Below are 15,079 nucleotides of genomic sequence, written 5' to 3'. Positions count from 1 at the left end.
GGGAAGGGAGAGAGACCCTCCCAAGCCCGAAGCTCAGGGACTGGTGCCCCTCCCTAGGCCAGGGTCCCGGCCCGGCCTGGGAGTGGGGCAAAACCCAGGGTGCCCCATCGGCTCCTCCCAGAAACCCACCTGGAGATCCGGAGGAATGGGGGAGAGGGGGGTCGGGTGACCCAGGTCCGGGGCCCCCCCCTGGCCCTAGGGCGGACTAAAAGGCGCTGGCCCATGGGGGGCCCGCCAGCTGCCTGTCCGCGCCGGCAAAGAATCCTGCTCCGGGAAGGGAGAGAGACCCTCCCAAGCCCGAAGCTCAGGGCCTGGTGCCCCTCCCTAGGCCAGGGTCCCGGCCCGGCCTGGGAGTGGGGCAAAACCCAGGGTGCCCCATCGGCTCCTCCCAGAAACCCACCTGGAGATCCGGAGGAATGGGGGAGAGGGGGGTCGGGTGACCCAGGTCCGGGGCCCCCCCCTGGCCCTAGGGCGGACTAAAAGGCGCTGGCCCATGGGGGGCCCGCCAGCTGCCTGTCCGCGCCGGCAAAGAATCCTGCTCCGGGAAGGGAGAGAGACCCTCCCAAGCCCGAAGCTCAGGGACTGGTGCCCCTCCCTAGGCCAGGGTCCCGGCCCGGCCTGGGAGTGGGGCAAAACCCAGGGTGCCCCATCGGCTCCTCCCAGAAACCCACCTGGAGATCCGGAGGAATGGGGGAGAGGGGGGTCGGGTGACCCAGGTCCGGGGCCCCCCCCTGGCCCTAGGGCGGACTAAAAGGCGCTGGCCCATGGGGGGCCCGCCAGCTGCCTGTCCGCGCCGGCAAAGAATCCTGCTCCGGGAAGGGAGAGAGACCCTCCCAAGCCCGAAGCTCAGGGACTGGTGCCCCTCCCTAGGCCAGGGTCCCGGCCCGGCCTGGGAGTGGGGCAAAACCCAGGGTGCCCCATCAGCTCCTCCCAGAAACCCACCTGGAGATCCGGAGGAATGGGGGAGAGGGGGGTCGGGTGACCCAGGTCCGGGGCCCCCCCCTGGCCCTAGGGCGGACTAAAAGGCGCTGGCCCATGGGGGGCCCGCCAGCTGCCGGTCCGCGCCGGCAAAGAATCCTGCTCCGGGAAGGGAGAGAGACCCTCCCAAGCCCGAAGCTCAGGGACTGGTGCCCCTCCCTAGGCCAGGGTCCCGGCCCGGCCTGGGAGTGGGGCAAAACCCAGGGTGCCCCATCGGCTCCTCCCAGAAACCCACCTGGAGATCCGGAGGAATGGGGGAGAGGGGGGTCGGGTGACCCAGGTCCGGGGCCCCCCCCCTGGCCCTAGGGCGGACTAAAAGGCGCTGGCCCATGGGGGGCCCGCCAGCTGCCTGTCCGCGCCGGCAAAGAATCCTGCTCCGGGAAGGGAGAGAGACCCTCCCAAGCCCGAAGCTCAGGGACTGGTGCCCCTCCCTAGGCCAGGGTCCCGGCCCGGCCTGGGAGTGGGGCAAAACCCAGGGTGCCCCATCGGCTCCTCCCAGAAACCCACCTGGAGATCCGGAGGAATGGGGGAGAGGGGGGTCGGGTGACCCAGGTCCGGGGCCCCCCCCTGGCCCTAGGGCGGACTAAAAGGCGCTGGCCCATGGGGGGCCCGCCAGCTGCCTGTCCGCGCCGGCAAAGAATCCTGCTCCGGGAAGGGAGAGAGACCCTCCCAAGCCCGAAGCTCAGGGACTGGTGCCCCTCCCTAGGCCAGGGTCCCGGCCCGGCCTGGGAGTGGGGCAAAACCCAGGGTGCCCCATCGGCTCCTCCCAGAAACCCACCTGGAGATCCGGAGGAATGGGGGAGAGGGGGGTCGGGTGACCCAGGTCCGGGGCCCCCCCCTGGCCCTAGGGCGGACTAAAAGGCGCTGGCCCATGGGGGGCCCGCCAGCTGCCTGTCCGCGCCGGCAAAGAATCCTGCTCCGGGAAGGGAGAGAGACCCTCCCAAGCCCGAAGCTCAGGGACTGGTGCCCCTCCCTAGGCCAGGGTCCCGGCCCGGCCTGGGAGTGGGGCAAAACCCAGGGTGCCCCATCGGCTCCTCCCAGAAACCCACCTGGAGATCCGGAGGAATGGGGGAGAGGGGGGTCGGGTGACCCAGGTCCGGGGCCCCCCCCCTGGCCCTAGGGCGGACTAAAAGGCGCTGGCCCATGGGGGGCCCGCCAGCTGCCTGTCCGCGCCGGCAAAGAATCCTGCTCCGGGAAGGGAGAGAGACCCTCCCAAGCCCGAAGCTCAGGGACTGGTGCCCCTCCCTAGGCCAGGGTCCCGGCCCGGCCTGGGAGTGGGGCAAAACCCAGGGTGCCCCATCGGCTCCTCCCAGAAACCCACCTGGAGATCCGGAGGAATGGGGGAGAGGGGGGTCGGGTGACCCAGGTCCGGGGCCCCCCCCTGGCCCTAGGGCGGACTAAAAGGCGCTGGCCCATGGGGGGCCCGCCAGCTGCCTGTCCGCGCCGGCAAAGAATCCTGCTCCGGGAAGGGAGAGAGACCCTCCCAAGCCCGAAGCTCAGGGACTGGTGCCCCTCCCTAGGCCAGGGTCCCGGCCCGGCCTGGGAGTGGGGCAAAACCCAGGAATGGGGGAGAGGGGGGTCGGGTGACCCCCCCTGGCCCTAGGGCGGACTAAAAGGCGCTGGCCCATGGGGGGCCCGCCAGCTGCCTGTCCGCGCCGGCAAAGAATCCTGCTCCGGGAAGGGAGAGAGACCCTCCCAAGCCCGAAGCTCAGGGACTGGTGCCCCTCCCTAGGCCAGGGTCCCGGCCCGGCCTGGGAGTGGGGCAAAACCCAGGGTGCCCCATCAGCTCCTCCCAGAAACCCACCTGGAGATCCGGAGGAATGGGGGAGAGGGGGGTCGGGTGACCCAGGTCCGGGGCCCCCCCCTGGCCCTAGGGCGGACTAAAAGGCGCTGAGAAAAATAATACATTGATTTGAGACTTTCTTTAAATGTATGTGGTAAGCATTACAAGACTGGTTAGAGTCCTGCAATTGGGAAGGTCCTGCGCGGTAGTACCTAAGGACAATAGAGGTAGGGCATTGGCCTTGCTTGTAGTAGACCCATGTTTGATCTTTCATATCCCAGATGGTCGGTAGGATCCTGTGAGCAGTGATCCCTGAGTGCAGAGGAAGGAGTAAGTCCTGAACACCACTGAGCATGACCAAAAAAAAAAAAAAAAAAAAAAAGCAAATTAAAAGATGTTTAACCTAGGCACTTCAGACTACTTCTTCCACCAGCTCTTCTTCCACCTGCCTAGTGGTTTGAATGAGATGTTAAAGGGATCACACCCTGAGCCCCAAACTATTGCCTATGAAACTAGTTCTACTGGTACATAGAGGTACTCCCCTTTTTATTTCTCTAGATTTTGCGGCTGTGCCACTGTTCTGAACACAGTGAAACAATCTTTATCATTTCTCAGAACCAAGCTGGGGGAGCAATCATAGCCATAAAATAGTGTGAGTTACCTGCTCAAAAGCCAGTCTCTATTATTTCTTGCTAGCAAAGCCTTGACTTTGATGGAATGTTGACTTCTTGCCCTGTAACTCAGGGATAAAATCCTGGTAATTTCTGGTAATCCTAGTCCCTTGTCAAATTGGTTTACTCTGAGTATACATACTTTTTTAAACCTTTGAAGGTTTGCCTCACCATTTAAAAGGAAACAGGAGAAGGGCTGGAGAGATAGCATAGCGGTAGGTCATTTGTCTTGCAAGCGGCTGATCCAGGACCAATGGTGGTTCGAATCCTAGTATTCCATAGGGTTCACCGTGCCTACCAGGAGCGATTTCTGAGCACAGAGCCAGGAGTAACTTCTGAGTGCTGCTGGGTGTGCCCCCCCCACCGCGAAAAAAAAGAAAAAAGAAAATGAGAAGAGACAGGCTCTCTAATATTAGATGTTGTAGTACCTGAAGAGATGTTTCAGACTACAAAGGCCACTTAGTGACATGAATATTTTTTGGGGGCCGGAGCAATAGCACAGTGGTAGGGCCTTTGCTTTGCACTTGGCCAATCCAGGACAAACCCCAGTTTGATACCCTGCGTCCCATATGGTCGCCCGAGCCTGCCAGGAGTGATTTCTAAACGCAGAGGCAGGAGTAATCCCAGAGTGCCACTAGGTGTGGCCCTCTCCAATTTTTTTAAATTGAATCTCCATGAGATACATAGTGACAAAGTTGTTCATTATCATGTTTCAGTAGTAAATGTTTGAGCTCCCTTCGTTTTACCAGTGCCGACATCCCTCCACCAATATCCTCAGTTTCCCTCTCCCTACAGCAGGGGTCTCAAACTCGCGGCCCTCAGTACATTTTGTGGCCCGCGACCGGCCTTCAAATATCGCAGTATTCGCGATTATTCGCTTACCGAATAATCGCAATAAAAATCGCATTAGTGGGGCCTGGAGAGATAGCACAGCGGTGTTTGCCTTGCAAGCAGCCGATCCGGGACCAAAGGTGGTTGGTTCGAATCCCAGTGTCCCATATGGTCCCCCGTGCCTGCCAGGAGCTATTTCTGAGCAGACAGCCAGGAATAACCCCTGAGCACTGCCGGATGTGACCCAAAAACCTAAAAAAAAAAATCGCATTAGTAAGAAAAAAATCGCATTAAACATTCGCATACCCCGAGCAGTTCCGTTTGGGTATGCAAATTTTAATGCGATTTTTTTTCTTACTAATGCGATTTTTTATTGCGAATATTCGGTAAGCGAAATCCCTTATGCGGCCCTGTCTCACCCCGACTTTGCCTCCTGCGGCCCCCAGGTAAATTGAGTTTGAGACCCCTGCCCTACAGCCTGCCTTTATTGAAGACACTTTTTCCCCTTTTTAAATACTATAGTTGGCAATACTGTTATTAAAAGGGTATCATGCATATCATTTTACCTCCTTTAAACACTCAGTTCTTGTTCAGCATAATAGATTCCATGTACATTCATGCATAAGGAAATTTTATGACTTCATTTCTTCTGATGGCTGCATAGTATTCCATTGTGTATAGACCACAATTTCTTTAGCTATTCATTTGTTGAAGGCATCTTGGCTGTTTCCAGGGTCTGGCTATTGTAAATTGAATATAGATGTGAGGAAGGGATTTTTGTATTGCGTTTTTGTGTTTCTAGGGTATATCCCTAGGAGTGGAATAGTTGGATTATATGGGACTTCAATTTCCAGTTTTTTGAGGAATCTCCATATTTTTTTTTACATAAGGACTGGACTAGACGTTACTCCTAAAAGCAGTGAATGAGAGTTCCTTTTGCCCCACATTCCCACCAACACTGATTGTTTTATTTTTTGTGATGTGTGCCAGTCTCTTTGGCATGCCAGTATGTACTTTTTTTTTTGTGCTCAGTATGTTCTGATAGTCTTTAATCTTTACTATTATTTACAAGAATCTTACAATTTTATCTTTGATTTCTTTATCGACGCAGTGGCATTTTATTAAGTTTTCAGTTCATTGAGTTTTCTTAGTGTTCATTTTATTGTTGATTTATTGTGATCTAAGAAGACAATGGTTTTAATTTTAATCTTGTTGACTTCATTGGCAATCCTTTTGTTTCTAAAGATGTTATGGTTGATCCTTGAGAGTGCTCCACAGACCCTAAAGGATTATGTGACTTTGGGGTGGGCAGATGGGGATCCCTGTACATGTTTACTGTGCTCTATTTTATCATGCTCTTATTTAAGATTGTCGTCTCCTGATTGACTTATTTATTTATTTGGTTTTGGGGCCACACCCAGTGATGCTCAGGAGGTACTCCCGACTCTGCACTCACAAATTGCTCCTGGTAGGCTGGGGGGATCATATGGAATGCCACGGATTGAACCTGGGTCTGTCCTGAGTCGTCTGCATGCAAAGCCAGTGCCCGACCACTGTGCTATTGCTTCGGCTCCTATTTATGATTTATTTATTTGTAAATGTCACTGTGAACAACACCATTTCATATAAAGAACAAAACCTTATTGCACACATATCTGGAGAAAAATATATTCATTCTTCAACTCCAGTCTAAAACTTAATATCTTCCACTATTCCACCAAGTCAAAATTCCTCCAGCACATATATTACACTTGGGTTGAATTCTTCGGCTTTTATCCTTTTTTAGAGTCTACAATTTAAGTAATCAGTCTTCTAAAATAAAACTGAATTTGTCTGCTATGAGGGTGATCTCACTGCACAAGCTGTCATCTGAGTTGGCTCAGATGATGTAGCTGCCTGGGTGGGTCTCCCTTTTCTTCCCACAGCCCTACATACATGCATCCTCCTGAAGCTGTGTAGTATGTCCTCAAGAACGATCTTCCTGGGGACAAGACTCTTTTTAATCCAACATCTACAGGGAGCTGTGATTTCCTGATAGACCTTCTAAGCAAGTTTCCAAGGCCTATTTGTAGAAGCACATCAGGGAGTCAAGCTTTTAAGACTCCAGATACATTTAAATAAGGAGTTGCAATCTGCTTTTCATAAAAAATACTAAGGCAGAAATGAAATAATTTTTGTTAAGGAAGTCAGGGAATTGTACATTTTCATATTAGTATTTCTTTTTTAGCCTTGGTACCTGGTCTCTTGGTATATGGTACAGTTGCTCCATAATTTTCCGGCCTGATAAATTGGGTCATGGAGAAAATGGAAGAGCAGGAGCATTAGCTGTTTAACAGCTCCTTGTAGTCTCTAAACAATAGTGCTGATGTCTATAGAGAAGTGAAACTATGGTTATTAGAGATAGAAGTTTGGGTGCTGAAAAGCAAAACTGAAAGTGTAGATGTCAGTGAAAGGCAGCTATCTTGGACTTTTTATTTTTAGATAAATATTTTTAAGATTATACTTCTATTTTTGGATATTTTGACTCACGATATTTTTATTTTTTGGTGACTGTCCTAGATGTTTGGGAAGAATGTGCTAAAAATAGAATCTCATCATATGTAGTCAATCATTTATCTTGTATAGCTCTGCCAATATTTGGAGGCCTTGCTCTGTTCTTGCTGTAAGCTTTGCACAGCCCTGGCATGTTAGACTTGGAGGGAGATTTGCTTTGCTTGAGGGAAACACTTCAGGAGGTTATTTTTAAACTTTCTCTGACATTTAGACTTGGAAATCCTGCTTTTCCACGATATCTGTTCCTGGGTAAATTTGCAGTGCTGATGTAAAAGTATATTAAGTAAAAAAAAATGTAATCATCTGCTTACATCATTTTTTATTTAAGGTTTCCCTATTTAGACATTTTGGTATAGATTAAGTTACTCGTAAAAAATAAACACAAGTTAGGGGTGAAATAGGCATGGTCAGGGACTCAACCTTATATTTACCTAGTTCACGTCCACATATCCAAGAGTCATGAAAAATATCACACACACATATACACACAAATTCCTTTATCTGATTCTCAGTGTTTTCATTTGTTTTAAGAAGGTTCAAATCGGGGCCGGCGAGGTGGCGCTAGAGGTAAGGTGTCTGCCTTGCAAGCGCTAGCCAGGAAGGACCCCGGTTCGATCCCCAGCGTCCCATATGGTCTCCCCAAGCCAGGGGCAACTTCTGAGCGCTTAGCCAGGAGTAACCCCTGAGCATCAAATGGATGTGGCCCAAAAAAAAAGAACAAAAAATTAGTTTGGGGGCCGGGAAGGTGGCACTAGTGGTAAGGTGTCTGCCTTGCAAGCGCTAGCATAGGACGGACCGCAGTTCGATCCCCCGGCGTCCCATATGGTCATCCCAAGCCAGGGGCAATTTCTGAGCGCATAGCCAGGAGTAACCCCTGAGCGTCAAACGGGTGTGGCCCAAAAAACCAAAAAAAAAAAAAAAAAAAGAAGGTTCAAATCTTGGTTTGTTTTTCCACCCAAAATCAATGAATTATTTTGGCTGATGTGAGAAATGACAGAAAGGTTCAAGTTAGCTACTTGGAAGGTTTCATGAAAGGGAAAAAGGAGATGGTGTGGCAGAGACAGGAGAGGAAGACACAGAATCTGCTTTGGAGGGGGAATACATGAGCCAGAAAGTTGAATTTATTCCTTGTCTCAGCACAGAAAGCAGGGACTACAGTTTGTCTGGATGCTGCATGGATGCCATACAGTCCTATGGATGCTGTGGAAGCAGAAATCCTGTGTGTGCTAGACTAGCACCTGCAGAGCTGGGGCATTTGGCAACTGACCTCCATTTAAAGCTAAACAAATACAGCCTACAAAATAGAAGACAACTCAATTAAACTGATTTGCTTTCTTATTTTATTCATCATCCCTTATTCACAATAAAAAGTGACCAGGAAACAAATCTGGTTTTTGTAAGACAGTGACTTTTAGAAGAGATATTAGAACACTTTTCTAAAAAGCGACTCAGTAGCTCTGTGCTTGTAAAGACAAATCCCTCTCTCCCTCCCTACTCATATCTTAACCTTTCTCAAAGATTGAGTGTTTCTATGCAGTCCTTAAAAGGTGTCTTTCTGAGGTATCTCTGGAGCTTACTTCTCCCTCTTGCTAGTTAGAATTTATCATACTATTTTTGAACTTCCTAATACACATGGCAAATACTTTACAGCATGAATTTTTAAATCTTTTTTCCTGATACTTTTTTGTGCTTTCCTGACAACTACTGATTTCTCCTCATCCTTGTATCCCTAAAATTCAGTACAGAGTCATTGCATTTTATAAATTTCACATCTAGAAAATAAATGAAGTGTGGAGGGCAGTACTCAGAGAATTTGCTGGTCAAGGTGTAAGAATTTCAGAACTTTACTTAATATCCATGTGTAGTTGTATCACCTGTAATTACTGCCTTAAAAACATCATTCCCAGGCCAGAGACATAATATAGCAGGTAGGGTGCTTGTTTGGCACATGGCCAACCCAGGTTGGCCAAAGTACTCCAGATATACCCCCAAGCACCACCAAGAATGATCTTTGAGTGCAAAGCCAGAAATAAGCCCTGAGCGATGCCTGGTGGGGGCCCCAAAACAAACCTAAACCAATATTCCCACTGGAGCATGAACACTGTGATGACTAACATCCCTTCTCTTCCCTACTCTTTCCTGGGACTAGCTTCTCTCCCCTAAGTCCCACTTAGTAGCAATGTGAGGACTTAGAAACAATACGATTTTCTCCTCCCCTAGTTAAATTCCATGTGACTGCTTTTCTCTGAAAAGATTGTAAATTTGTTTCCAAACTTATCCATAAGCTTCACAAATGGTTACTGGGTATTTATTATGTTCTGTGCACTAGGCTAACTAACATAAGGGATAAAGGATTGCGTAATTGGTAAAATCTGCATGACACACTGTCTTGCTTTCCAAGTTCCCAAGAAAAAATTCTAGAAAGCAGTTCACAAGTGTTCTTCAACTTGGCATTTCCCCCTCTGCTGTGACGTAGGGAATGAATAATTCAACAGGAAATATCCCTTTTTTTTGCATTAGAAGGTATTTGGGTTCATAGGAGAGTATGTGCTTTGGAGACAGTTCCATTTTTGAATTCCTTCTCTTCATTTACTGATGTATGGTGACATCAATTTCTTTATTAACAAAAAATGTAATATCTATTTTTTGGAATCTTACTAGAATTACATTAGATGTATCCATTAAGTAAATCTTGTGACTTCTTTGTCAGAGTGTAACATTAGTACATTTGGAGAAGAATCTTTCCATTCAATCTTTTGGAGTGATCAGGATCACTTGTGTCACTTGGTAAAACTCCGGCTTCCTGGAGACAAGACTGTAAGAGCGCACCAGCATTGCTGTCATCACTAATTGCCATAATATTGAACTTCTTCCTTGGAGTGTTGACATAACCACAATTTTAGACTCTCCTACATGACTTTGCTTGGACTTGTTGGCTAGTAGGTATCTTGGTTTAAGGAATATAATTTTTTGTTAACTGCAGAGTAGAAAGAGATCATGTTTAAACCTGTCCTTGCCACACATGGTCTAACAAATGTTTAGAAATTTCATTAATCATTCATAGATCAATGTCCTTTCATCCCATTCTTTAGGGCATGAAGTACAGGTAATAGTTTCTGGAAATGTAAATTATTACCTTCTACAAAAAGGTATTTTGCAGAAAAAATACCTTCAAATGAAAGAGAATATTCTGGGTTGCCCTTGTGTGCCTAATATTATCACAAGGTTTCTTCTAAGAGGAAAACAAAGAGCAGTTAGTCAGAATAGAGAACTGGAAGAATGGAGCCAGACATTGGAATGGTGAGCTTTAAAGGTGAAGGAAGCCCAGAAAAACAGACAGTTCTAGAAATTGAAGGTGCAGAACAATTGATAATGACTCCTCCCTTAAAATTTTCCTCTAGAAGAAACATATCCAACACTGAAGATACAAAGTTCCTGCTAATGTTGCAGCAGTAGCAGAAACTCCATAAACCTCTCAGGTTAAAATGATAATGTCAGAAAACAAATATTTCTTATGTCAAATACAATTTTAGGCCTGTAAAACATAGCCCTGAATAATGCAATGCCCTTGCCATCAGAGAGTTTAAGTTATAAAGGAATTTAAGTTAACAAGTAAGAAGCTTTTTCTTTAATCCCACATTCATACCAGCACTGGATGCTTTGCTCTTTAAGCCATGCCACCGTTGGTATGTGGGAATAGCTCATTGTGGATTTTAGTTACATTTCCCTCATGGTCAGTGCTTCAGAGCATTTTTTCCTCATGTACCTACGGGTCATCTGTACATTTGGAGGAAGATGTTTATGATCATCGCTTCTCTCGACTTTTGGATGGATTTGACAGTCTTTTTCTTGTGAATTTTCTTTTTTACAAGAGCTTAATATATCTTAGATGTTAACCCTTTGTGCGATGAGTGATGACTAAAGCAACAGAATATATGAAATGGACTACAGAACTGAGCTTACCATGGTAGGGAGATGGGGGTGAGAGGGAGAAAATTTGAGTCAGCGTGGGGGAACCCTGAGATAGTGATGGAGGGAAAAAAAACACTGGTGGAGGTGTGGTATTGGAATGCTCTCGGCAAGAAATGCTATCATTGACAATGTTGGAAAATATGGTGATTAAAATTAAAATCGTTTTATTTCCTCCCAAGGTAACAAAGTTCTGTGAAGAAATAAAACAACTGGTAACAGAGTGGAACTGGACAAAATGGAAGGATCTATTCTGATGGGAAGTTCAAAAACTCTGAAAAAGTGATATTTAAGGAGCATGCTAATTAAGGTCTACAGGATGTTTCTGTGGGGTTTTCATCAGTCAGAGCAGAAATTGCCCTGGGAGGCCAGGACAAATGGAGGAATCCAGGAAGCCAGTGGTTTGAGAGAACATCCGAATGCATTAACGGCACTGGAGAAATTTAGATTTTATTCTAGAAGCAATGGAATTTGAAAGTTATGAGCAGAGGCATAATTTAATTTCATACTTCAGTGCTTTAAATCAGTTGTTTATAAATTGAAAATATTATGGATTTTTGGATTGGTGGGACTGAAAAGAGGACAGAACTCACTGCATTTTGCATATGAAGTTCTGTAGGGAGATAAACAGATTTGCAACAAGGGTTTTTCTACCATGAGAAGATAAAGCAATCAATCAAGAAAACTAAGTCTAGTGGTCTTTAGCCTTTTTAACACCTGAAAATTGGCACTGTCCATAGACTGGTAGTTGAAAACCACTGGTTTAGACAAACCAAATGGCTGCTTATCAGAAAGGAAGAGGTAAGGAAAAAAAATAAATGGGACCAAAGGTGATCGATCAATGGTATGATGGAGGATATATATGGCTAGTTTTCATCCTCCATCATACTTATATATATATATATAATGTATATATACATATATATACAGCTATTTATTTAAGAACCATGGTTACAAAATAGTTTATGGTTGAGTTTCTGTCATAGAATATACACCACCCTTCATAGCACACATTTTTTTCTGCCGCTATTGGAAACTACCTTTTTGATGAGAATCATAATATAAGTCTGCAGAGATGTTGGCTAAAAACACTGCAGGTGAGAATCCCACGTGGTAATAACTAATGTACTTTCAATAGAATAGGAAGAATAATGGGGGCCCAAATGAGAGAACAGCGGAGAAGGCACTTGCCTTGCACGCAGCAAACCCAGATTCAATCTCTGGCATCCTTCTGGTCCCTTGAGGCCACCAGGAGTGCTTCCAAAGTGCAAAGCCAGGGGTAAGACTTGAGCTTCTGGGTGTGGCCTAAAAACTAACAAAAATTTTTTAAAATGAAACTGGGATCACCTTTGTCTAAAATTTCCTGTTTTATTTCAGTGTTGAAGATTATATCCAGAAACAAATTAAAATTCATGGAAAACACCCTGAAATGTATTTTTTTGTTTGTTTACTTGTTTTGTTTTGTTTTTGGGTCACACCCAGCAGCGCTCAGGGGTTACTCCTGGCTCTATGCTCAGAAATCGCTCCTGGCAGGCTCAGGGGACCATATGGGATGCCGGATTCAAACCACCGACCTTCTGCATGCAAGGCAAATGCCTAACCTCCATGCTATCTCTCTGGACCCAAATTTATATTATTTTTTTTTTTTTTTTGGTTTTTGGGAAAATGTAGTTTTCTTAATGCTATTGACAAATTTATCAGTGCACACTTAGTGGCACAGGGCAATGCCTCGGAGCAGACCCATTTTGCACTCAACCACTCACATCTTTTGTGTTCTATGACATTCTTTCCAGTTTTTTCTTCCTTTCTGGTGGTTTCCTGTGGCTTCTATAGAAAGCAGAGAACAAGCACCCTGTGAACCCTTTTCTTTACTTGTGTGGAAGCACTTGCTGCTGAGAGAACATCGACGAAGTTTACAGACTACCGTGGCACACACAGCTGGCTTTGTATAGAAGCAAGAATCTCTCAGGACTCCAGTAAGCGTTGCCTGGCAGCAGTGGGTTAGTTTTACTCTGTAAATTCAGTGTAATTTTGTTTTGAAAATTCAAGTGCCTCTTAAAAAAGATTGTAGTGAGAACAGAACTGCACATGGGACTGGCTGAACTGAAAGGAAAAACAAGTGCACAATGAAGTTAGTAGTTCAGTACACCTTGGAAGTCCTGATTAGGATTTGCTGTTATGTCAAGGACTTTGAAGCCTCAGCCCTTAATGACAGGTTTTTCACAATATGATGCCTATCTGCTTCAGCTGTTGTGAGTGGAGTCTCTCCACATGCAGAGGATGACTCTTGCCAACTCTACCTGAGTCGCTATAGCTCTGCAGGGGTTTTTATTTATTTATTTATTTATTTATTTATTTGTTTGTTTGTTTATTTATTTATTTATTTTACCTCAACATCTAAAAGTGGCCTTGAAAATCTTTAGTTTATTTCCTACTTATTTTGTTCATCCCATGAGAGAATGTGGTTTGCCATAGTGTTACCATCTATGCTTTTGCTTTATATGTGATTTCACCCCGAACTCTTCACAGTTGTTATGAGTCCCTCTTTAATCCACTTCCTCTCTCTCTGTCCTCATATCAGCCCTACTCAGGAACCTTTGTTCTGCAGTCAGAGCCCAGTGGCTTATTTTCACTGGACATTGTTCATTTCCTTTTTTCTTTATGAGTGAGTGAAATCATTCAGTATTTTCTTCTCCCTCTGACTTATTTGCTTAACAGGACCCTCTTTAGTTTCTTCCAAGTGGTGGCAAAGGCTTTCTTGACCGCTGAGTGGTATTTCACTGTGTGTATAGACCACAATTTCTTGATCTCCTTACCTGTCAATGGGCACTTGTCTTCTCTCTGGATCATGGATGTCATAAATAGCGCTGCATCAAGACAGGTGTGCATTAATCTCTTTGTATTAATGTTTGTGCTCTTGGATAGAAGCCCAAAAATAAAATACCTGCAACATATGATTGGCAATTGAACATTTTTTTTGAGAAGTATCTGTACATTTTTTGGTAAGAGATAAAGCAGAAAACAGTCACACACAGGGAATGAGGGTCCTTCTCTTCAGGTCCCTGCCTGCTCTGATGGTTTCTAGTCTTTTTGATGTAGGTATTCTCACAGATGTGAAGGGCTAGTTGATTAATTCTTTGATTAGCATTTCTTTGACAGACAGTAATGACAAACATTTTTCTATATGGCCATCTGTATGTTTTCTTGAGAGGTGTCTATTGTTGTTGCTGGGTTTCATGAGTGCTTTATACAGATTAGCAAGCCTTTGTCACATGTATGGTGCACAAATATTTTCTCTGATTCAGTAAGGTGTCTTTTAATTTAGGCATCATTTTTTTTAATAATACAGAACATTTTTACTTTTTTTTTTTAAGCCTCAAATTTCCTGCCCTTTGCAATAGTCATTTTGCAAGGAAAGCGCCTTCTGCTTGTGCTCCTCAAACTGGTCCTTAGTGGAGGCCAGGCCAAAGAATGGTGCTTCTCTGTGACCGCCTGAATACAATGACCTTGATCAGAAAAGTCTGTTAACATGCTGTCAGTGCCAAGGCATGGGGCCAGCATTTCTGGAGAAATTAGTTTTTTATATAACTGCAAACCACACAGGGGAGTACTGTGTCTTTCCCAGGAGCCCAATTTTCATGCCAGTTCAAGTTGCTGTAATTCTGTGTTTAGCTGGTTCTTCTTCTATCACTAAACAGGAGACCACTTATTGCCATGGCACCTCCTGCTGATAAGGCATATAATATATTAAAATATTATAAAGAAATTCCTTTAAAAATAATTCCTTTAATTTAAGTATCATTGGTTACAGAAATGTTCATAGTTGGGTTTCAGACATAGAATGTATACTGCCCTTCATCAGTGCAGCTTTCCCACCACCAATGTCCCTCATTTCCTTCCCCCCTAACCCTGTATCTGGGACAGGCATTCTGCTTCTCTCTCTCATATCATTTTCAGTACAGTTAGTGTTTTAACTGCACTCACAGTTCCTTGGGTCAAGCTTCATATCATGGATCTTCATGGCCCTCATTTCTATTGTCTCTGGATATTATTACATACTGTCAGTTATATTGAATATTTCATTGAAATAGATCACTGTGCACATGATTTGATTGAAAATACACATGGGCCCAGAGAGATAGCACAGCGGCATTTGCCTTGCAAGCAGCCGATCCAGGACCAAAGGTGGTTGGTTCGAATCCCGGTGTCCCATATGGTATCCCGTGCCTGCCAGGAGCTATTTCTGAGCAGACAGCCAGGAGTAACCCCTGAGCACCACCGGGTGTGACCCAAA

Source organism: Suncus etruscus, chromosome 3 (genome assembly GCF_024139225.1).
Source record: "Suncus etruscus isolate mSunEtr1 chromosome 3, mSunEtr1.pri.cur, whole genome shotgun sequence".
NCBI lineage: Eukaryota > Metazoa > Chordata > Mammalia > Eulipotyphla > Soricidae > Suncus > Suncus etruscus.
The sequence above is the reverse complement of the archived record's forward strand: the minus strand, read 5'-3'. Positions refer to the sequence as shown.